At 47.6% G+C, this 23,257-nt stretch overlaps 1 protein-coding gene across 2 annotated transcripts in view; it reads right to left on the bottom strand.

Moving 5' to 3' along the window:
* MRPS33 (mitochondrial ribosomal protein S33) overlaps positions 1-23,134 on the bottom strand; it is a 32,250-nt gene extending 9,116 nt beyond the window's left edge. The window contains exon 1 of one of the 2 annotated variants that reach the window (XM_038752789.1): positions 22,828-23,134. The gene's annotated coding sequence lies outside the window, so the exon portion shown is untranslated. The remainder of the gene's footprint in view (positions 1-22,827) is intronic. The other variant, XM_038752793.1, reaches the window with a different exon arrangement.
* Positions 23,135-23,257: the final 123 nt, after the last annotated feature.

Genomic DNA, 23,257 nt, shown 5'->3' with positions numbered 1-23,257 from the left:
CGGGGTGGCAATAACGCACCCTTTGGCCCTAAAATAATCTCACCGACCCAAACCTTGGATTTTTTTCCTTTTTCCCGAACTGGAGGACATTTATCCTGTGGCTTTCAAACTCTGTCTCTTCCCCCGTCCCGTCCACAAGGCCTGTAACGTGTGACTTTCCTTGTCCGACACAGACCTGAATCGCTCTAGGTTTCAAGGATGTCCGTCTCCACGGAGGTCTCTCAAAAGCACGGGGAAGCAGCATGGTCACCCGTTCTTATCAATCAATCAGTCGTATTTACTGAGCGCTTACTGTGTGCAGAGCACTGTACTAAGCGCTTGGGAAGTACAAGCTGGCAACGTATAGAGACAGTCCCTACCCAACAGTGGACCCGGGTCTGCCGCTTGTCTACCGTGTGGCCTTGGGCAAGTCACTTCACTGGGCCTCAATTACCTCATCTGTAAAATGGGGATTAATAATAATAATAATGATGGCATTTATGAAGCGCTTACTACGTGAAAAGCACTGTTCTAAGCACTGCGGGGGGATACAAGGTGATCAGGCTGTCCCACGTGGGGCTCACAGTCTTAATCCCCATTTTACAGATGAGCGAACTGAGGCTCAGGGAAGTTAAGTGACTTGCCCCAGGTCACACAGCAGACGTGGTGGAGCCGGGATTCGAACCCAGGGCCTCTGGCTCCCAATCCCGTGCTCTTTCCACTGAGCCATGCTGAAGACTGCGAGCCCCACATGGGACAGGGGCTGTGTCCAACGCAATATGTCTGTACCTACCCCAGCGCTTAGTACAGTGCCTGGCACCGTAGCAAGCACTTAACAAACCCCACAATTATTATTATTAACATTCTCAGAAGGACTCTGGGACGGGGCAGGTGGGATTCCCATTTAAAGCGTGGGGAAAGTAAGGCCCAGAGGAGGATCTTTCTCAGGGTTGTTAACATGGACGTCGAATCCAGGGTTTGGGCCACCGGACCGGACACCCACGTCATGCTCAAATAGCCGCGCGGATTGTTGGCACAAACCTGCCCGAGGAACATCTTATTTTTTGGAGGTTGCCTTAAATTAAAACACCCCCTCCTTCCCTGTGGATTGGTCTCGACTCACGGGATTCGCAGGCCCGTGCACTATCTACTGGGCCATGCAGTTTCGCCCATTTTGCTCCGAGTCTCTTTCCCCTACCATTTCTATCAACTTTTTTCCCCTGGGGGTTTTAATCCACTCCGCAGAGGACCCTGACAGTTTGTTTCCTCGACAAAGGGGGGAAAAAAATCCTCATCACCGTCACGCTGTGACTTACACCTGTTGCTCAAAGCCCAGTGGGACTGCTGAAAGGCTCTAGACTAGGCCTTCAATCATTTGCCGGTAAAATCAATCAATCGTATTTATTGAGCGCTTACTGTGTGCAGAGCACTGTACTAAGCGCTTGGGAAGGACAAGTTGGTAACAACTTGTAGCCAGGTAAAAGCCTGTAGGCTATAATCTGATGGGACTAAGGTGGGGAGGGGGGAGTGTGCCTCAGTTAAGTTGCCAATTAACAGATTTCTGTTGCCCCAAATCCACAGCAGCACCGGAAAACAGCGAGGAGGCCTCAGATCCTTCTTCCTCTTCCAGCCGGAGTCACTGACTAAATCTAGCAGGTTTCCTTCAAGTAGTGATCGTCCTTTTTGTCTCTCAATCTTTCCTCGAAGAGGGACAGAACAGTTGGAGAATTGTGGGCAACGAGCAGCGTGTGTTTGGTGTCCTCCCCCGTGGGATTTTCTTGCACGGGGTTGAGGGGAAAAAAAAAAAAAGAGAAAGGAAAATGTGACTCATCTGCTTAATTCTTCATTTCTCTGAAAACGCATCCAGCAATTCTGTTCTAAAAGGGTCTCTCTCGGGCAGTGACAAAAACAGTGACAGAGGGTCAGCCACGAGGAGAGATCCCCTTTGGGGCTCGTTCTTTCATGCCCTAAATAGGCTCGGATAACAGCCTTGGAAATTGCGGCGAGGAGCACAGGAGAGCGTGGAAAACTGACTGGGAGGAAGAGAAAGCACACTCCTGGTTATGCTCTCCTGGAGAGATGGGGTTTTCTTTTTCTCAGAAGACCCGACTGAATGAACCAGAGTAGGAGTTGATGTGACGGGGGGTAGTGAGGAAGCAAATTTCAGTCAGAAGCCTCTTTGGGGAGGTTGAAGAGCCCCCATTTCCCCCCCCCCGGTAGCCTCTAATCTCCACCCCTTCTCATTTCCAAGATGTAAATGGATAGAGTCCGCAAAAGGGAAGTTCGGATGAACCGGACTAGGAGAGGCACCACTGGGGACGGATTTACTAAACTGCAGAAGCGCGGCCTTTGAAGTGAGTTGGGAACCTTTAGCCTCTCTGAATTATTTCATTAGTAAAACAGGGATCGGAGACGGGACTACGGCATAGTTCGATGATCTCAGGCCCACACTTGCTAGTGAGCTCTCCTGGGAGTCCAAACCAAACAAACAAACAAAAAAACCCCCTAGATATCACAGGCTGGAAGCCCCCCTCCTAAAAATACCTCCTTCCCTTCCCCACAGCACCTGTATATATGTTTGTACGTATTTATTAGACTGTGAGCCCACTGTTGGGTAGGGACTGTCTCTATGTGTTGCCAATTTGTACTTCCCAAGCGCTTAGTACAGTGCTCTGCACATAGTAAGCGCTCAATAAATACGATTGATGATGATGATGATGATTTATTACTCTATTTAATTTTATCTATACATATTGAGCGTGGCTCAGTGGAAAGAGCGCGGGTTTGGGAGGGCCATGGGTTATGGGTTCTAATCCCGGCTCCGCCACCTGTCAGCTGTGTGACCTTGGGTAAGTCACTTCACTTCTCTGTTCCTCAGTTACCTCATCTGGAAGATGAGGATTAATGACTGTGAGTCCAGCATGGTACAACCTGATTACCTTGTATCTCCCCCAGCGCTTAGAACAGTGCTTGGCGTATAGTAAGCACCTAACAAATACCAAAATTATTATTATTCTTATTTATCTTATCCCCTGCAACATGATCTGTTTTGACGTGGTTTGAAGGAGAAAAATGATGACCATCAAAGTCTTGTGCCTGAATTAAAGACTCACTCTTCTAAGGTTTCGTTTTCTGTCTCCCCCTTCTAGACTGTGAGCCCACTGTTGGGTAGGGACCATCTCTATATGTTGCCAACTTGTACTTCCCAAGCGCTTAGTACAGTGCTCTGCACACAGTAAGCGCTCAATAAATGCGATTGAATGAATGAATGAATGAATGAATGAATATTTTTTCTATTTTTATTATTTTGTTACTATGTTTTGTTCTCTGTCTTCCCCTTCTAGACTGTGAGCCCACTGTTGGGTAGGGACCGTCTCTACATGTTGCCGACTTGTACTTCCCAAGCGCTTAGTACAGTGCTCTGCACACAGTAAGTGCTCAATAAATACTACTGACTGAATGAATGAATGAAACCAGGCTATTTTTCACCCCGAAAGGCTGAAGAACAAGGACCGGTTCACCTCGGCTGGGTCGTCGGGCAACTACCCAAAAAGCCCTCTGGGTATAAACCAATCTGAAGACACCTACATAGTACAGGAATTGTTCTTCGGATAAATTGGACAAAAAAACCCAACCTGCCCACGCCCAAAAAGACTACTGACTCAAGCGCCTGAATCTGAAACCGGGGGAGCTGACTTTCTATAGAAGTCTTTCGGTGAACGGATTAAATAATCATCTATCCAGCTAGGCTACCGGGAGATTGATTTCGGTTTCAAAAGCAGTCGATCTGGAGGTCTCCGGAGCAGACCCTATAATAGAACCCGAATTGAAATCATAAACACACAGCTAGAGTTGAAGGAATAATCTTTTATCCTGCGACACTGGGATTGTGCAGAAGCCAAAAAAAAAAAAAAAAAGCCAACCTTGCGGAAACAACTCAATATTGCCCCCTGGTGGCATCCCATTCCACTGCGCCCGGGCTTGGGAGTCAGAGGTCATGGGTTCAAATCCTGCTCCTCCAACTGTCAGCTGTGTGACCTTGGGCAAGTCACTTCACTTCTCTATGCCTCAGTTCCCTCATCTGTAAAGCGGGGATGAAGACTGTGAGCCCCCCGTGGGACAACCTGATCACCTTGGAACCTCCCCAGCGCTTAGAACAGTGCTTTGCACATAGTAAGCGCTTAAGAAATGCCATCATTATTATTGTTATATTACTTAGCTGTGTGACTTTGGGCAAGTCACTTCACTTCTCTATGCCTCAGTTCCCTCATCTGTAAAGCGGGGATGAAGACTGTGAGCCCCCTGTGGGACAACCTGATCACCTTGGAACCTCCCCAGCGCTTAGAGCAGTGCTTTGCACATAGTAAGCGCTTAATAAATGCCATCATTATTATTATTATTCTATTTATTTACTTATTTTACTTGTACATATTTATTCTATTTATTTTATTTTGTTGTCTGTCTCCCCCTTCCAGACTGTGAGCCCACTGTTGGGTAGGGACCGTCTTTATGTTGCCAACTTGGACTTCCCAAGCACTTAGTACAGTGCTCTGCACACAGTAAGCGCTCAATACAATTGAATGAATGAATGAATGACCTTGTAACCTCCCCAGCACTTAGAACAGTGCTTTGCACATAGTAAGTGCTTAATAAATGCCATCATCATTATTATTATTATTATCATCTCCCATCCGGAAAGCGTAAGCTTTGACCTCCGTCGAAAAGCTGGGAGACCGAGGAACAAGAGAAGCAGCGTAGCTCAGTGGAAAGAGCCTGAGCTTGGGAGTCAGAGGTCGTGGGTTCTAATCCCGGCTCCCCCCCCACGTCGGCTGTGTGACCTTGGGCAAGTCACTTAACTTCTCTGAGCCTCAGTTACCTCATCTGTAAAATGATTAAGGCTGTGAGCCCCATGTGAGACAACCTGATCACCTTGTATCCCCCCAGTGCTTAGAACAGTGCTTTACACATAGTAAGCACTTAATAAATACCATTATTATTATACAGGGAACAACTAGCCTGCCATGCTGCAAGCAATAATAATAATAATGGTATTTGTCAAGCGCTTACTATGTGCCAAGCACTGTTCTAAGAGCTGGCAGCGTGGCACAGTGGAAAGAGCTCGGGCTTTGGAGTCAGAAGTCATGGGTTCAAATCCCAACTCCACCAATTGTCAGCTGTGTGACTTTGAGCAAGTCACTTCACTTCTCTGGGCCTCAGTTACCACCTCTGTAAAACGGGGATTAAGACTGGGAGCCCCCACCATGGGACAACCTGATCACCTTGTAACCTCTCCAGTGCTTAGTACAGTGCTTTGCACATCATAAGCACTTAATAAATGCCATCATTATTACTATTATTATCATACAAAGGTTCCGATCGGTAAGGTCTTTTGGAGTACAGGTTTTTGGGAGATCAAAATCACAGACGCACTAAGCACCACAAATAGCAAATAATAACAATAATGATGGCATTTGTTAAGCGCTTACTATGTGCACAGCACTGTTCTAAGCGCTGAAATGTCCCCCTCTCCATCCCCCCATCTTACCTCCTTCCCTTCCCCACAGCACCTGTATATATGTATATGTGTTTGCACAGATTTATTACTCTATTTTACTTGTACATATCTATTCTGTTGATTTTATTTTGTTAGTATGTTTGGTTTTGTTCTCTGTCTCCCCCTTTTAGACTGTGAGCCCACTGTTGGGTAGGGACTGTCTCTAGATGTTGCCAATTTGTACTTCCCAAGCGCTTAGTACAGTGCTCTGCACATAGTAAGCGCTCAATAAATACGATTGATGATTGATGATGATTTCTCTCACCTCACCACCTCCTCTCCCCCTCGCTGCCACTTTGGCACTTCCAACATCACTTCCGCACTTGGGTCCTCACCCCGCCGGCCACAGCGCTACGCGCGTATTTTGATATTCCGTTGCGTTCCCCTTCCCGGTGATTTATTATAGCGTCTGCCTTCCTGATTTATTATAGCGTCTGCCTTCCGCACTGGATCGTCAAGTCACCCACCTCGGTAGCAAACAGAAGCTCCGTACCTTAGTTTAAAGGCTCTCTCGCTCGACTTTCTGCTTTCCTACCAAAACCCAATCCGCGCACACCACCCCTCTAATGTCAGCCCGCTCACTGAGCCTTGATCTGGTCTATTCCCGCCGCCGACTCGTTGTCCAAATCCTCCACCGGGCCTGGGACTCCCTCCCACTTCATATTCCAGCTGACAAATGGCGGAGGCGGGATTAGAACCCAAGACCTCTGGCTCCCAAGCCACTGAGCCAAGCTGCTTCTCTTCTTCCCCACCCGCCATTGCATCCCTTCCAACACCGCTGCAGGGCTTACAGGAGGGCTCCGCACGCAGAAAGCGCTCCATAAATACGACCGAACGAATGAACAGTGCATGGCCCCTGCTACTAGCGATGTGCACGTAGTAACTACCTCCCTTTCTCTCTTCAAGGCGCTAACGATGCCGATTTGTACTTCCCAAGCGCTTAGTCCAGTGCTCTGCACGCAGTAAGCGCTCAATAAATACGATGTGTATTCAATCGTACCTGCTGAGCGCTTACTGGACTAAGCGCTTGGGCAGTACAAGTCGGGCAACATATAGAGACGGTCCCTACCCAACAGCGGGCTCACAGTCTACAATGAGTGACTACCTCATCTGTAAAATGGGGATTAAGTCTGTGAGCCCCACGTGGGACAACCTGATTCCCTTGTATTCATTCAATCGTATTTATTGAGTGCTTACTGTGTGCAGGGCAATCAATCAATCGCATTTATCGAGCGCTTACTGTGTGCAGGGCAATCAATCAATCGTATTTATTGAGCGCTTACTGTGTGCGGAGCGCTTGGGAAGTGCAAGTTGGAAACATACAGAGCCGGTCCCTACCCAACAGCGGGCTCACAGTCTAGCAGAAACTAGAAATAGTTTCTGTTCTAGCAACAGTTTCTAGAAAAACTAGAACAAATATCATTGTTATAATTATTATTATTATTCCTTCCCTCCTAGTCCGCTGCTCTCCCCACCTTTGAAACCCTCTTAAAATCACCTCACCTCCAAAAGGCCTTCCCTGCTAAGCCCTCATCTCTCCTATCCACCCTCTGTATCATCATCAATCGTACTTATTGAGCACTTACTATGTGCAGAACACTGTACTAAGCGCTTGGGAAGTACAAACTGGCAACACATAGAGACAGTCCCTACCCAACAGTGGGCTCACAGTCTAAAAGTATCAACTGTATCAGTATCAACTCTGTTCCTGGCTAGGGACCCCTTAAGCACTTTAATACTCACCCCAGCCCCGCCAATCACTGTCGTAAATATTTCTTATCCTTACTATTCCCCCATCCTACGTTAATGGTAGTCTCCCCTTGCAGACTGTAAGCTCCTTGTAGGTAGGGAGCTTACCAACTAATTATTCCACTGTACTTTCCCAAGGACTTAGTGCGGTGCTCTGCACACAGTAACCGTTCAATAAATAACTTCTCTGTGCCTCAGTTATCTCACCTGTAAAATGGAGATTAAGAACGTGAGCCCTGTGTGGAACACGGACTGTGTCCAATCTGATTAGCTTGTATCAGCGCTGTGTTTTGCACATAGTAAGTGCTTAACAAATACCATCGTTATTATTACTCCAGTGTTCACTGCCTGCCATATAGTAAATGGGTTAGAAAATATTAAAAAAAATGCCATTAATTGGTTGCGAGGGACTGTGGTCCACTAACGCTACTGTAATCTCCCAAGGGCCTAGTATCTCTGCAAACACCAAGCATTCAATAAATGCTATTATTATTAGAAACACGGAAAAGGCTGCTCTTTAGCCCAGCACAGGGGACATCATCAGTCATACATTGTTCTTTACACAAGAATAAAATTTCACCTTCAAATATAATGGAGACTGTAGATTTCCTATCTTGGGAGCCCGTCTCCTCTGCTTGCCAAGACTTCCCAGGGAGAATTACAATGGGCATTTCTAGACTGTGGATAGGGACCGTCTCTATATGATGCCGACTTCTACTTCCCAAGCGCTCAGTACAGTGCTCTGCACACAGTAAGCGCTCAATAAATACAAATGAATGAATGACTATCATTCTAGAACTGGACATTAGGTGAACACACACTAATCTTAAGGATTCAGAGGTGGGCAGGGTTTCCAAACACAGTAAACTCCCTAAACGCCCTCACAGTCCAAAATAAAAGGGGTACAAAACCAAAATTAATAAAGGCTGTTTTTAGGAACCAGGGTCTCAGTTGAGTTTAGAAGCAGTTCTTGTTGGGGCTTTTAATAATAATAATAATAATAATAATAATAATGATAATGATGGCATTTATTAAGCGCTATGTGCACTGTTCTAAGCGCTGGGGAGGTTACAAGGTGATCAGGTTGCCCCACGGGGGGCTCACAGTCTTAATCCCCATTTTCACAGATGAGGGAACAGGCCCAGAGAAGTTAAGTGATTTGCCCAAAGTCACACAGCTGCCAAGTGGCGGAGCCGGGATTTGAACCCATGACCTCTGACTCCACTGAGCCACGCTGCTTCTCATCAGCTGTTTCAATAATAACAGCAATAAAAATCACTGTGATATTTATGAAGCACTTACTATATGTCAAGCACTATAATAATAATAATATTTGTTAAGTGCTTACTATATGCAAAGCACTGTTCTAAGCACCGAGGAGGTATTATTACTTTATATAATAATAATAATAATAATATTTGTTAAGTGCTTACTATGTGCAAAGCACTTATCAGCTGTTTCAATAACAGCAATTAAAATCACTATGATATTTATGAAGCACTTACTATATGTCAAACACTATAATAAAAATATTTGTTAAGTGCTTACTATATGCAAAGCACTGTTCTAAGCACTGAGGAGGTATTATTACTTTATATAATAATAATACTAATATTTGTTAAGTGCTTACTATGTGCAAAGCACTTAGCTGTTTCAATAATAACAGCAATTAAAATCACTGTGATATTTATGAAGCACTTACTATATGTCAAACACTATAATAATAAAAGTATTTGTTAAGTGCTTACTATGTACAAAGCACTGTTCTAAGCCCTGAGGAGGTTACAAGGTGCTCAGGTCGTCCCACGGGGGGCTCACAGTTTTGGGTAGGGACTGTCTCTATATGTTGCCAATTTGTACTTCCCAAGCGCTTAGTACAGTGCTCTGCACATAGTAAGCGCTCAATAAATACGACTGATGATGATTTCACAGATGAGGGAACTGAGGCACGGAGAAGTTAAGTGACTTGCCCAAAGCCACACAGCTAAGTGCTGGGGGTGAGCCCCTTCTAGACTTCGAGCCCGCTGTTGGGTAGGGACCGTCTCTATATGGTGCCAACTTGGACTTCCCAAGCGCTTAGTACAGTGCTCTGCACACTGGAAGTGCTCAATAAATATGACTGAATGAACGAATGAATACCTGATAAGGTCCCACTTGGGGCTCTCAGTCTAAATAGGAGGGAGAACAGACACTGTATTCCCATCTTACAGATGAGGAAACGGGCCCAGAGATGTTGTGACTTGCTCTCCAGACACACAGCAGGTTCATGGCACAGCTGGGATTAGACCCCAGGTCCTCTGACTCTTCTCACTCGCCAGCTCATTAAGTTCAAAAATACTGGCCACTACAACTTTGTCCATTAATATTTATTTCAATTGGAGAAATAAACTTGCTCTAGTTTTGGTTTAACACAGACCTCTGCCACCCACCTCATGGGCCCACAGTAATAATTTTGGTATTTGTTAATCAATCAATCGTATTTATTGAGCGCTTACTGTGTGCAGAGCACTGGACTAAGCGCTTGGGAAGTACAAGTTGGCAACATATAGAGACGGTCCCTACCCAACAGGGGGCTCAGTCTAAAAGGGGGAGATAGAGAACAAAACCAAACATACTAACAAAATAAAATAAATAGAATAGATATGGACAAGTAAAATAAATAAATAACTAGAGTAATATGTACAAATATATATATACATGTTAAGCGTTTACTATGTGCAAAGCACTGTTCTAAGCCCTGGGGGCGGGGGTGGGGGGGATAGACTGTGAGCCCACTGTTGGGTAGGGACTGTCTCTATGTCGTCAACTTGTACTTCCCAAGCGCTTAGTACAGTGCTCTGCACACAGTAAGCGCTCAATAAATACGATTGATTGAATACAAGGTGATCAGGTTGTCCCATGTGGAGCTCACAATCTTCATCCCCTTTTACATTTGAGGTAACTGAGGCACAGAGAAGTGAAATGACTTTCATTCAGTCATTCATTCAATCGTATTTATTGAGCGCTTACTGCGTGCACAGCACTGTACTAAGCGCTTGGGAAGTACAAGTTGGCAACATAGAGAGACGGTCCCTACCCAACAGTGGGCTCACAGTCTAAAAGGGGGAGACAGAGAACAAAACCAAACATACTAACAAAATAAAATCAACAGAATAGATATGTACAAGTAAAATAAATAACTATAATAAATATGTACATATATATATATATATATATATATATATATATATATGTTAAGTGCTTACTATGTGCAAAGCACTGTTCTAAGCCCTGGCGGGGGGGGGGGGGGGGGAATAGACTGTGAGCCCACTGTTGGGTAGGGACTGTCTCTATATGTTGCCAACTTGTACTTCCCAAGCGCTTAGTACAGTGCTCTGCACACAGTAAGCGCTCAATAAATACGATTGATTGAATACAAGGTGATCAGGTTGTCCCATGTGGAGCTCACAATCTTCATCCCCTTTTACATTTGAGGTAACTGAGGCACAGAGAAGTGAAGTGACTTTCATTCAATCATTCATTCAGTCGTATTTATTGAGCGCTTACTGTGTGCAGAGCACTGTACTAAGCAGTTGGGAAATACAAGTTGGCAACATATAGAGACGGTCCCTACCGAACAACGGGCTCACAGTCTAGAAGGGGGAGACAACAAAACATAGTAACAAAATAAAATAAATAGAATGCCAAAGTCACACAGCTGACAAGCAGCGGAGCCAGGATTTGAACCCATGACCTCGGGCTCCCAAGCCCGGGCTCTTTCCACTGAGCCATGCTGCTTCTCTACAGTAGTCACCCATGATAATTCAGCCTATCACCAACTGATTGATTGATTTACAATCCGTGGTATTTTTTGACCTCCTACTGTATGCAGAGCACTGTACTAAACGCTTGGGAGAGTAACAATAATAATAACTATGGTATTTGTTAAGTACTTATTATGTGCCAAGCACTGTTCTAAGCACTGGGGTAGATATAAGGTAACCGGGTTGTCCCTGGTGGGGCCCACAGTCTTCATCCCCATTTTACAGATGAGGTCACTGAGGCACAGAGAAGTGAAGTGACTTGCCCAAAGTCACACACCTGACAAGCACTATGTGCCAAGCACTGTTCTAAGCGCTGGGGGGATACAAGGTGATGAGGTTGTCCCACGTGGGGCTCACAGTCTTCATCCCCATTTTACAGATGAGGGAACTGAGGCCCAGAGAAGTGAAGTGACTTGCCCAAAGTCACACACCTGATAAGTTACGCGCTATGTGCGAAGCCCTGTTCTAAGCGCTGGGGGGATACAAGGTGATCAGGTTGTCCCACGTGGGGCTCACAGTCTTCATCCCCATTTTACAGATGAAGGAACTGAGGCACAGAGAAGTGAAGTGACTTGCCCAAAGTCACACAGCTAAGTTAAGCGCTATGTGCCAAGCACTGTTCTAAGCGCTGGGGGGATACAAGGTGATCAGGTTGTCCCACGTGGGGCTCAAAGTCTTCATCCCCATTTTACAGATGAGGTCACTGAGGCCCAGAGACGTGAAGTGACTTGCCCAAAGTCACACAGCTGACAAGTTAAGCGCTTACTATGTGCCAAGCCCTGTTCTAAGCGCTGGGGGGGATACAAGGTGATCAGGTTGTCCCACGTGGGGCTCAAAGTCTTCATCCCCATTTTACAGATGAGGTCACTGAGGCCCAGAGAAATGAAGTGACTTGCCCAAAGTCACACAGCTGACAAGTTAAGCGCTTACTATGTGCCAAGCACTGTTCTAAGCGCTGCGGGGATACAAGGTGATCAGGTTGTCCTACGTGGGGCTCACAGTCTTCATCCCCATTTTACAGATGAGGGAACTGAGGCCCAGAGACGTGAAGTGACTTGCCCAAAGTCACACAGCTGACAAGTTAAGCGCTTACTATGTGCCAAGCCCTGTTCTAAGCGCTGGGGGGGATATAAGGTGATCAGGTTGTCCCACGTGGGGCTCACAGTCTTCATCCCCATTTTACAGATGAGGGAACTGAGGCCCAGAGACGTGAAGTGACTTGCCCAAAGTCACACAGCTGACAAGTTAAGCGCTTACTATGTGCCAAGCCCTGTTCTAAGCGCTGGGGGGGATACAAGGTGATCAGGTTGTCCCACGTGGGGCTCAAAGTCTTCATCCCCATTTTACAGATGAGGTCACTGAGGCCCAGAGAAATGAAGTGACTTGCCCAAAGTCACACAGCTGACAAGTTAAGCGCTTACTATGTGCCAAGCACTGTTCTAAGCGCTGCGGGGATACAAGGTGATCAGGTTGTCCTACGTGGGGCTCACAGTCTTCATCCCCATTTTACAGATGAGGGAACTGAGGCCCAGAGACGTGAAGTGACTTGCCCAAAGTCACACAGCTGACAAGTTAAGCGCTTACTATGTGCCAAGCCCTGTTCTAAGCGCTGGGGGGGATATAAGGTGATCAGGTTGTCCCACGTGGGGCTCACAGTCTTCATCCCCATTTTACAGATGAGGGAACTGAGGCCCAGAGAAGAGAAGTGACTTGCCCAAAGTCACACACCTGATAAGTTAAGCGCTTACTATGTGCGAAGCCCTGTTCTAAGCGCTGGGGGGATACAAGGTGATCAGGTTGTCCCACGTGGGTCTTCATCCCCATTTTACAGATGAGGGAACTGAGGCACAGAGAAGTGAAGTGACTTGCCCAAAGTCACACAGCTGACAAGTTAAGCGCTTACTATGTGCCAAGCACTGTTCTAAGCGCTGTTCGGCTCATAGTAAGCAATTAACAAATACCATTATTATTATTATTATTATTATTATTATTATTTCTCCCCAGGCCCCTCCTTACCTCGGCCCAACCGTCCTCCCAACGCGCCGCTTCCGGTGGAAGTTCCCGCCCATTCCGAGCCGACCAATCGGAGCGCAGGGAAAATGCCCGGATGGAGCCTGCCGCCGGGCGGGGCGACCTGGCGCCTGCGCAGTGAGCGCGGTGAAGCCGAAGCGGGGCCTCCATCCGGGGCCCCGGAGCGGTGACGTAACGTGGCGGGAGGGGCGTGGCTTACCCCCCACGTGGTTGCCCGGCTGGGCGCACGGCGCGTTCGTGCAGTCATTCATTCATTAATTTGTTCCTTCATTCATTAATTTGTTCCTTAATTCATTCATTAATTTGTTCCTTAATTCATTCATTCATTTGTTCGTTCGTTCGTTCTCTTGGGAAATGAATGAATGAATGAATAATGGTATTTGTTAGACGCTTACTACGTTCCAAGCGCTGTTAATAATAATAAAAATAACAATAATAATGGGGGGATGGAGAGGGGGACGAGGGACTGTCAGCCCCATGTGGGGCATGGATTGTGTCCAACCTGCTTAGGTTGTAACTCCCCAGTGCTCAGTACATTGCCTGACACATAGTAAGCGCTTAACAGATACCATAAAAGAAACCACCACCACCAACTGCAGTATAATGAAACATAATATACAACTGAGTATAAGTATACCTCCTTCCCCTCCCCACAGCACCTGTATATATGTATATATGTTTGTACATATTTATTACTCTATTGATTTATTTTATTTGTACATATTTATTCTATTTATTTTATTTTGTTAATATGTTTTGTTTTGTTGTCTGTCTCCCCCTTCTAGACTGTGAGCCCGCTGTTGGGTAGGGACTGTCTCTATATGTTGCCACCTTGTACTTGTGCTCTGCATACAGTAAGCGCTCAATAAATGCGATTGATGATGATGACCGTCTCTATATGTTCATTCATTCATTCATTCCATCGAATTTATTGAGCGCTTACTGTGTGCAGAGCACTGGACTAAGCGCTTGGGAAGTCCAAGTCGGCAACATATAGAGACGGTCCCTACTCAACAGTGGGCTCACAGTCTAGTCTCTATATGTTGCCGACTTGGACTTCCCAAGCGCTTAGTACAGTGCTCTGCACACGGTAAGAAGCAGCGTGGCTCAGTGGAAAGAGCACGGGCTTTGGAGTCAGAGGTCATGGGTTCAAATCCCGGCTCCACCACTTGTCAGCTGTGTGACTTTGGGCAAGTCACTTCACTTCTCTGGGCCTCAGTTCCCTCATCTGTAAAATGGGGATTAAGACTGTGAGCCTCCTGTGGGACACGCTGATTGCCCTGTAATCTCCCCAGCACTTAAAACAGTGCTTTGCACATAGTAAGCGCTTAATAAATGCCACTATTATTATAATAAATATGAATGAATGAATGAAGAGAAATATAGCCATGGTCCCTTGAACTTTTTTTAGTCAGGCCAGGGGGAAAGGTGTGGAAAATATGACCTCAGCTGGTCTGCGGAGGAGGTGTACATAACACTTTCTTTTGACCTTTAATGTCTTGCCTACAATTGCGATCCTCTTTGATTTTTGTCATTTCCATAGCAACACAATTGTGATATCGCAGAGGGCTTGGAGATTTAAGGGGGACATGGAATGAGCAGAAGAACTCTTAAGAAATCAAAATCATTTTCTCTTTCTTGAAAAAGCCACTGGTTGCCAAGAAAGGAAAGAAGAGGAATACAGGCCAGGACAGAGAGGAGAATTGTATCTAAAGAGAATGCTTTCATTTTTCATTCATTTATTCATTCAGTCGTATTTATTGAGCGCTTACTGTGTGCAGAGCACTGTACTAAGCGCTTGGGAAGTGCAAGTTGGCAACATATAGAGACGGTCCCTACCCAACAGTGGGCTCACAGTCTAGAAGGGGGAGACAGACAACAAAACAGAACGTGGACAGGTGTCAAGTCGTCAGAACAAATGGAATTAAAGCTAAATGCACATCATTAACAAAATAAATAGAATAGTAAATATGTAGAAGTAAAATAGAGTAATAAATCTGTACAAATTTTGGGTATCTGTTGCTCTTCTGGAGATTTTGCACTCTATTGAATACATCTAAGCAGTTGGAACTCCCCCTAGAAGCCAAGATACCTGGAGAAAGAACATCTTCTTTTCATCTTTTCATTCCCGTTACTGAATTAAGGAGTCATCGGAACAACCATTCAGGACAAGAGCCTTCTTCATCATCATCATCATCATCATCAATCGTATTTATTGAGCGCTTACTATGTGCAGAGCACTGTACTAAGCGCTTGGGAAGTACAAATTGGCAACATATAGAGACAGTCCCTACCCAACAGGGGGCTCACAGTCTAAAAGGGGGAGACAGAGAACAAAACCAAACATACTAACAAAATAAAATAAATAGAATAGATATGTACAAATAAAATAAATAAATAAATAGAGTTAAAAAATATGTACAAACATATATACATATATACAGGTGCTGTGGGGAAGGGAAGGAGGTAAGATGACACCCAGATCTCCATCTCTGCCCCTGCTCTCTCCCCCTCTCTCCAGGCTCGCATCTCCTCCTGCCTTCAGGACATCTCCATTTGGATGTCTGCCCGCCACCTAAAGCTCAACATGTCGAAGACTGAACTCCTTGTCTTCCCTCCCAAACCTTGCCCTCTCCCTGACTTTCCCATCTCTGTTGACGGCACTACCATCCTTCCCGTCTCACAAGCCCGCAACCTTGGTGTCATCCTCGACTCCGCTCTCTCATTCACCCCTCACGTCCAAGCCGTGACCAAAACCTGCTGGTCTCAGCTCCGCAACATTGCCAAGCTCCGCCCTTTCCTCTCCATCCCAACCGCTACCCTGCTCGTTCAAGCTCTCATCCTATCCCGTCTGGACTACTGCATCAGCCTTCTCTCTGATCTCCCATCCTCGTGTCTCTCTCCACTTCAATCCATACTTCATGCTGCTGCCCGGATTATCGTTGTCCAGAAACGCTCTGCGCATATCACTCCCCTCCTCAAAAATCTCCAGTGGCTACCAATCAATCTGCGCATCAGGCAGAAACTCCTCAACCTGGGCTTCAAGGCTGTCCATCCCCTCGCCCCCTCCTACCTCACCTCCCTTCTCTCCTCCAGCCCAGCCCGCACCCTCCGCTCCTCTGCCACTAATCTCTTCACTGGGCCTCATTCTCGCCTGTCCCGCCATCGACCCCCAGCCCCCGTCCTCCCCCGGGCCTGGAATGCCCTCCCTCTGCCCATCCGCCAAGCTAGCTCTCTTCCTCCCTTCAAGGCCCTGCTGAGAGCTCACCTCCTCCAGGAGGTCTTCCCAGACTGAGCCCCTTCCTTCCTCTCCCCCTCGTCCCCCTCTTCTTGAAAGGGATTTTTCAAAATGGTGTCTGTCATGCCATCTTTTATGGGTCATTTCCTTGTAAATTTTCTCCTTTAAAGATAGTATTTATTAAAAGCTTACTACGTGTCAGATACTGTACTAAGCAGCGGGGAAGATACAGGATTATCAAGTCAAACATAGTGCCTGTACAAACCACTCTAAGGGGAGTACAGATATTGAATATTCATTTTACAGATGAGGGATCTGAGGCACGGAGTAGCTAAGTGATTTGCCCAAGATCTGTAGAGTGTAAACTTGTTGTGGGCTGTGTGACTTTGGGCAAGTCACTTCACTTCTCTGGGCCTCAGTTCCCTCATCTGGAAAATGGGGATTAAGTCTGTGAGCCCCACGTGGGACAACTTGATTACCTTGTATCTACCCCAGCGCTTAGAACAGTGCTTTGCACATAGTAAGCGCTTAATAAATGCCATTATTATTATTATTATTATTACCAAATCTGTTGTACTGTACTCTTCCAAACGCTTAGAACAGCGCTTTGCACACAGACGGTGCTCAACAAATCCCACTGATTGATTGACTGAGACGGCCCAGTGGGATGAGAACCCCTTCTAGACTGTGAGCCCGTTGTTGGGTAGGGACCGTCTCTATATGTTGCCAACTTGTACTTCCCAAGCGCTTAGTCCGGTGCTCTGCACACAGTAAGCGCTCAATAAATACAAATGAATGAATGAATGAATTAGAACCCGTGTCCTCTGATTCCCAGGTCCGTGCTCTTTCCACTAATCCACACTCCTTTCTCTCAGTAGTGAGATTCATTCATTCATTCATTCAATTGTATTTATTGAGCGCTTACTGTGTGCAGACCACTGTACTAAGCACTTGGGAAGTACAAGTACAAGTACAAGTCGGCAACATATAGAGACGGGCCCTACCCAACAGGCTCAAAAATTCTAATTTTTGAGTGCAGAAGGAGGAAGTTGGAAACACAGCTTCTCAGCCCTCCCAGATGACCGATTGGTTACAGAGATTCTCACCTCCTCTGATAATTAATCAATTAATCAACAGTATTTACTGAGCAACTGCTGAGGGCAGAGCAGTGTATTGAAAGCCCTACTGAGAGCTCACCTCCTCCAGAAGGCCTTCCCCGACTGAGCTCCCTCCTTCCTCTCCCCCTCCTCCCCCTCTCCACCCCCCCGCCTTACCTCCTTCCCCTCCCCACAGCACCTGTATATATGTTTTTACAGATTTATTACTCTATTTTACTTGTACATATTTATTTTATTTATTTTATTTGGTTAATATGTTTTGTTTTGTTGTCTGTCTCTCCCTTCTAGACTGTGAGCCCGCTGTTGGGTAGGGACCGTCTCTCTATAATAATAATAATAATGGCATTTATTAAGCGCTTACTATGTGCAAAGCACTGTTCTAAACACTGGGGAGTTTACAAGGTGATCAGGTTGTCTCACGGGGGGCCTCACAGTCTTAATCCCCATTTTACAAATGAGGGAACTGAGGCACAGAGAAAAGTGACTTGTCCAAAGTCACACAGCTGACAATTGGTGGAGCGGGGATTTGAACCCCTGACCTCTGACTCCAAAGCTCGGGCTCTTTCCACTGAGCCATGCTGCTTCCCAAGCGCTTAGTACAGTGCTCTGCACACAGTAAGCGCTTAATAAATACGATTGAATGTATGAATGAATGAATTGAGCCACTGGGAGAAGTGTTAGAAGAGGTGGAGTTTGCAGTCTCGTTTACACGTTGTATACTCAAAGCTTACACTTTTTCCTCTCCCTCAGAATTGGAAGTTCCTTGTGGGCAGGGGGAACACACCCACCAACTCTGCTGATTTGTACTCTCCCAAGAGCTTAGTACAGTGCTCAGCCCACGGTGAGCGCTCAATAAATTCGATCGATTGATCGACAGATGGAAAAGCAAAATCAGCTCAAGGGGTTGGCCTGTGTTGGTTTCCTTCAGAATGGAAGTAATTCCCAGGGATTGGTGCTTTTCCCTGTCACAGCAACTGGCGTGTCTTGGGCCTGCAGAGAAGCGGTGTGGCCTAGAGGGTAGAACACGGGCTCAGGAGTCAGAAGGACCCAGGTTCTAATCCTGGCTTCGCCACGTGTGTGCTGTGTGGCCTTGGGCAAGTTACTTCACTTCTCTGGGCCTCAGTTCCCTCATCTGGAAAATGGGGATTAAGACCGTGAGCCCTTCTTTCTTTTCAGTCGTATTTATTGAACGCTTACTATGTGCGCAGCACTGTACTAAGCGCTTGGGAATTACAAGTCGGCAACATATAAAGACGGTCCCTACCCAGCAATGGGCTCACAGTCCCGAAGGGAGAGACAGACAATAAAACAAAACGTGTATCCAACCCCAGCGCTTCAAACAGTGCCTGGAACACAGTAAGCGCTTAAAAATGAGAAGCAGCGTGGCTCAGTGGAAAAAGCACAGGCTTTGGAGTCAGAAGTCATGGGTTCTAATCCTGGCTCCGCCAATTGTCAGCTGTGTGACTTTGGGCAAGTCACTTAACTTCTCTGTGCCTCAGTTACCTCATTTGTAAAATGGGGATTAAAACTGTGAGCCCCCCGTGGGACAACCTGATCACCTTGTAACCTCTCCAGCGCTTAGAACAGTGCTTTGTACATAGTAAGTGTTTAATAAATGCTATTATTATTATTATTATTATTATAAAATACCGTAATAATAATAATAATAATAATTTGCCCAAATAACGTGCTGGGGAGATGAGAACTGGATGCAGGAGGATCTGGTTGGTAACAGAGGAGAGTGGGGTGGTCTAGCAGAAAGAGCCCAGTCCTGAGAGTCGGGAGACCTGGATTTTAAGCCTGACTCTGCCAAACCTCTGCCAGATGGCCTTGGGCGAGTTACACTCTCTATGCCTCTGTTTCCTCATCTGTAAAATGGGGATGTGACTCCTCTACTCCTCCCCAGAAACCATGAGCCCACATGGGACAGGGACTGTTTCCTATCTTGATTGCCCTCTATTTTTTTTTAACGGTATTTATTGGGACAACCTCATCAGGGCAAGTCACTTAACTTCTCTGTGCCTCGGTTCCCTCATCTGGAAAATGGGGATGATGATGATGATGATGTTGGTATTTGTTAAGCGCTTACTATGTGCAAAGCACTGTTCTAAGCGCTGGGGTAGACACAAGGTAATCAGGTTGTCCCACGAGGGGCTCACAGTCTTCATCCCCATTTTCCAGATGAGGGAACTGAGGCCCAGAGAAGTGAAGTGACTTGCCCAACGTCACACAGCTGACAAGTGGCGGAGCCGGGATTTGAACCCACGACCTCTGACTCCAAAGCCCGGGCTCTTTCCACTGAGCCACGTTGCTCACTCTGTGAGCCCCTCGTGGGACAACCTCATCACCTTGTATCCCCCCCAGCGCTTAGAACAGTGCTTTGCACACAGTAAGCGCTTAACAAATACCATTTTTAAACAAATGCCATTATTATTATTATTATTATAACAACAACAACAACAACAATAATAATAATAATAATAATAATAATAATAATAATAACAGAACGCTGTGTCTGCGTTCTCTTGCAGAGGCGGACAGGGAAGGGGGAAGGGGGAAGGGGGAAGGGGGCGGCTGGATTCCCTTTCCCACTAGATGGCATTGAAACGCCTGTTTCCTCTCGAAACGGGAAAACGAGGCAGGATAAAGGGATTGGTGGTTTGCGGGGGTGAGGGAGAGAAGGGGAAGAAAATGCGGTGGAGGGGCTTATTTTGGCCGGCAACCTGCAGGACAAAAAGGCCAAAGGCCCGGCCCCCTGTCCTGCGGGAGGGATGGGGTGGGCTGGGATGGATGGGGCGGGGGCTGGATGCGGTTTCTGCCGGTGAAACTGATAATTGAAGGGGCGGGGGGATTCATTCATTCATTCCCTCGTTGAATCGTATTTATTGAGCGCTTACTGTGTGCAGAGCACTGGACTGCTGGCCCACTGCTCTCCGGGCCTCGCCGCCGACAGGTGTCCCGGCTGGCCCCAGAACCTACCTCTCGGACAGCTGGCCCCCTCCCCCCTCCCCCCTCCCGCCCCCATCCAGATGTGCTGTATTAAACCCGCTCTCCTCACTCCCTAGAAACAGCTTGTCTCCTAGAGGTTTAGACGGGCAATCCATCATGATGGGATTCGTCCCCCTCCCCTCTTCCTCTTTTTCGCTCCCTTCTCCCTCCTTCCCCTTTCCTCTCCTCTCTCTTTGCCCTCCCTAATCCCCCCTCTTCCTCCTCCCCCCTTTCCTTCCTCCTTTCTTCCCCCTCCCTCTTCCTTCTTTCTCTCCTCCTTCTCCTCGTTTCTCCGTCCTTCCCCTTTCCTCTTCTCTCCCTCTCTTTGCCCTCCCGAATCCCCCTCCTCCTCCTCCCTCTTTTTCCTTCCCTCCCCCTCTTCCTCCCCCTCGTTCCTTCTTCCCTCCTTCCCCCCTCCCTCTTCCTTCTCTTTCCCTCCTTTCTCCGTCCTTCCTCTTTCTTCTCCTCTCTCTCTCTTTGCCCTCCCTAATCCCCTCCCTCCTCCTCCCCCTTTTTCCTTCCTCCCTCCCTCCCTCCCTCCCTTCTTCCTCCTCCTCCTTCCCTCCCCTCCTCCTTTTCCTCCTTTCTCCGTTCTTCCTCTTTCTTCTCCTCTCTCTGTTTGCCCTCCCTAATTCCCTCCTCCTCCTCCTCCCCCTTTTTCCTTCCCTCCTTCCTCTTCCTCCCCTCCTTCCCCTTCCTCCCTCCTTCCCCCTCTCTCTTCCTTCCCTCCCCCTCCTCCTTTCCCCCCTTTCTCCGTCCTTCCTCTTTCTTCTCCTCTCTCTCTTTGCCCTCCCTAATTCCCTTCCTCCTCCTCCCCCTCCCCGTTTTCCTCCCCTCCTTCCCCTTCCTCCCTCCTTCCCCCTCTCTCTTCCTTCTCTTTTCCTCCTCCTTTCCCGCCTTTCTCCGTCCTTCCTCTTTCTTCTCCTCTCTCTCTCTCTTTGCCCTCCCTAATTCCCTTCCTCCTCCTCCTCCCTTTTTTCCTCCCCTCCTTCCCCCTCTCTTCCTTCTTTTTCCCTCCTCCTTTCCCTCCTTCCTCTTTATTCTCATCTCTCTCTTTGCTCTTCCTAATCCCCTGCCTCCTCCTCCCCTTTTTCCTTCCCTCCTTCCTCTTCTTCCCCCTTTCCTTCCTCCCTCCTTCCCCCTCTCTCTTCCTTCTCTTTCCCTCCTTCCTCCGTCCTTCCTCTTTCTTCTCCTCTCTCTCTTTGCTCTCCCTAATCCCCTGCCTCCTCCTCCTCCCCGCTTTTCCTTCCTCCCTACCTCCCTCTCTCCTTCCTCCTCCTCCTTCCCTCCCCTTCCTCCTCCTACTTCCTCCCTTTCTCCATCCCCTTCCTTCCCTCTCCTTCTTCCCCCTGCCCATCCCCTCCCCTGCGGTAGGGCCCATCGAGCAGGCCCAAAGGGGGTTTCGCTTGGGTTTTTTGAAGGGGGGAGGGCAGCAGGGTGGGTGTCAGGGGCCCAAAAGGTGGGTTTATGCTGCTTGGAGGCTCCAAGCTTGGAGCCTCCCTCGGCCCCTCCAGGCAGACGGGAGAAGGGGGTCGTTTCTGGAGAGGAAGGGACCCTCGCCCTCTTCCCACCTTCTCCCGGGGTGAGCAGGAGGGAGAGAGAACGAAATCCAGGGCTGGAGATGGGCCCAGTGCTTTGGGCAGACTTAGGAAGAGTGGGACCTGATTGGAGGGCGGCATATACCTTCCAGCCAGCGTGGCTCAGTGGATAGAGCCGGTGCTTTGGAGTCAGAGGTCATGGGTTCAAATTCTGGCTCTGCCAATTGTCAGCTGTGTGACTTTGGGCAAGTCACTTCACTTCCAGCATGGCTCAGTGGGAAGAGCACGGTCTTTGGAGTCAGAGGTCAGGGGTTCAAATCCCAGCTCCACCACTTGTCAGCTGTGTGACTTTGGGCAAGTCACTTCACTTTTCTGTGCCTCAGTTCCCTCATCTGGAAAATGGGGATGAAGGCTGTGAGCCCTCCATGGGACAACCTGATCACCTTGTAACCTCCCCAGCGCTTAGAACAGTGCTTTGCACATAGTATTATTATTATTATTATTCTCTGTGCCTCAGTTCCCTCATCTGGAAAATGGGGATGAAGACTGTGAGCCCCCCGTGGGACAACCTTGTATCCTCCCCAGCGCTTAGAACAGTGCTTTGCATGGGGATGAAGACTGTGAGCCCCCCGTGGGACAACCTGATCCCCCTGTATCCCTCCAGCTCTTAGAGCAGTGCTTTGCACATGGTAAGCGCTTAACAAATACCATTATTATTATTATTATTATTATTCCAGACACGTTGGCGAGACTACAGTCGCCCAAGGTATACGTCCCATGTAGACAATTCCCCCGAGTGCACCCAACCCCCCCCCTCTACCTTTCTCACCGTGGCTTTGGCCGGGCCCAGAGTCCAACGCCGAGCGTTTTCCTCTACCGTCGAGTGGTGCGGTTTATCTTTAAGGAGAGGAGAAAAATCAGAAATGAGGCTCACGTTGCACGGATGACATCACTAGCTTTCGGCTGGGCGCTCTATACGCTCCGTCTGGGGGCTTCTGCCAAGGCTGCAGCTCTCACTGCTTGTACAAGGAAACGGATCCCCAGGTGTGCGAGAGGGAAGGAGGATCCCCTCTGATTTTCGGGGTCCCAAATCGGACGTTGGGGGTTTTCCGGAGACTCCCGGACACCGGCCGGCCTGCGGATGGTCCCTGCGAGGTAGTGGAGCTATTATTGGTGTCGTGCAAGAGGAAGGCGTTGGAAAGAGAATAAGCCACTTACCTCCCCTCCCGCCCCACTCCCACCACCACCACCACCACCGT

Source organism: Tachyglossus aculeatus, chromosome 10 (assembly GCF_015852505.1).
Source record: "Tachyglossus aculeatus isolate mTacAcu1 chromosome 10, mTacAcu1.pri, whole genome shotgun sequence".
Lineage (NCBI taxonomy): Eukaryota > Metazoa > Chordata > Mammalia > Monotremata > Tachyglossidae > Tachyglossus > Tachyglossus aculeatus.
This window is presented reverse-complemented; position numbering and strand designations above follow the sequence as displayed.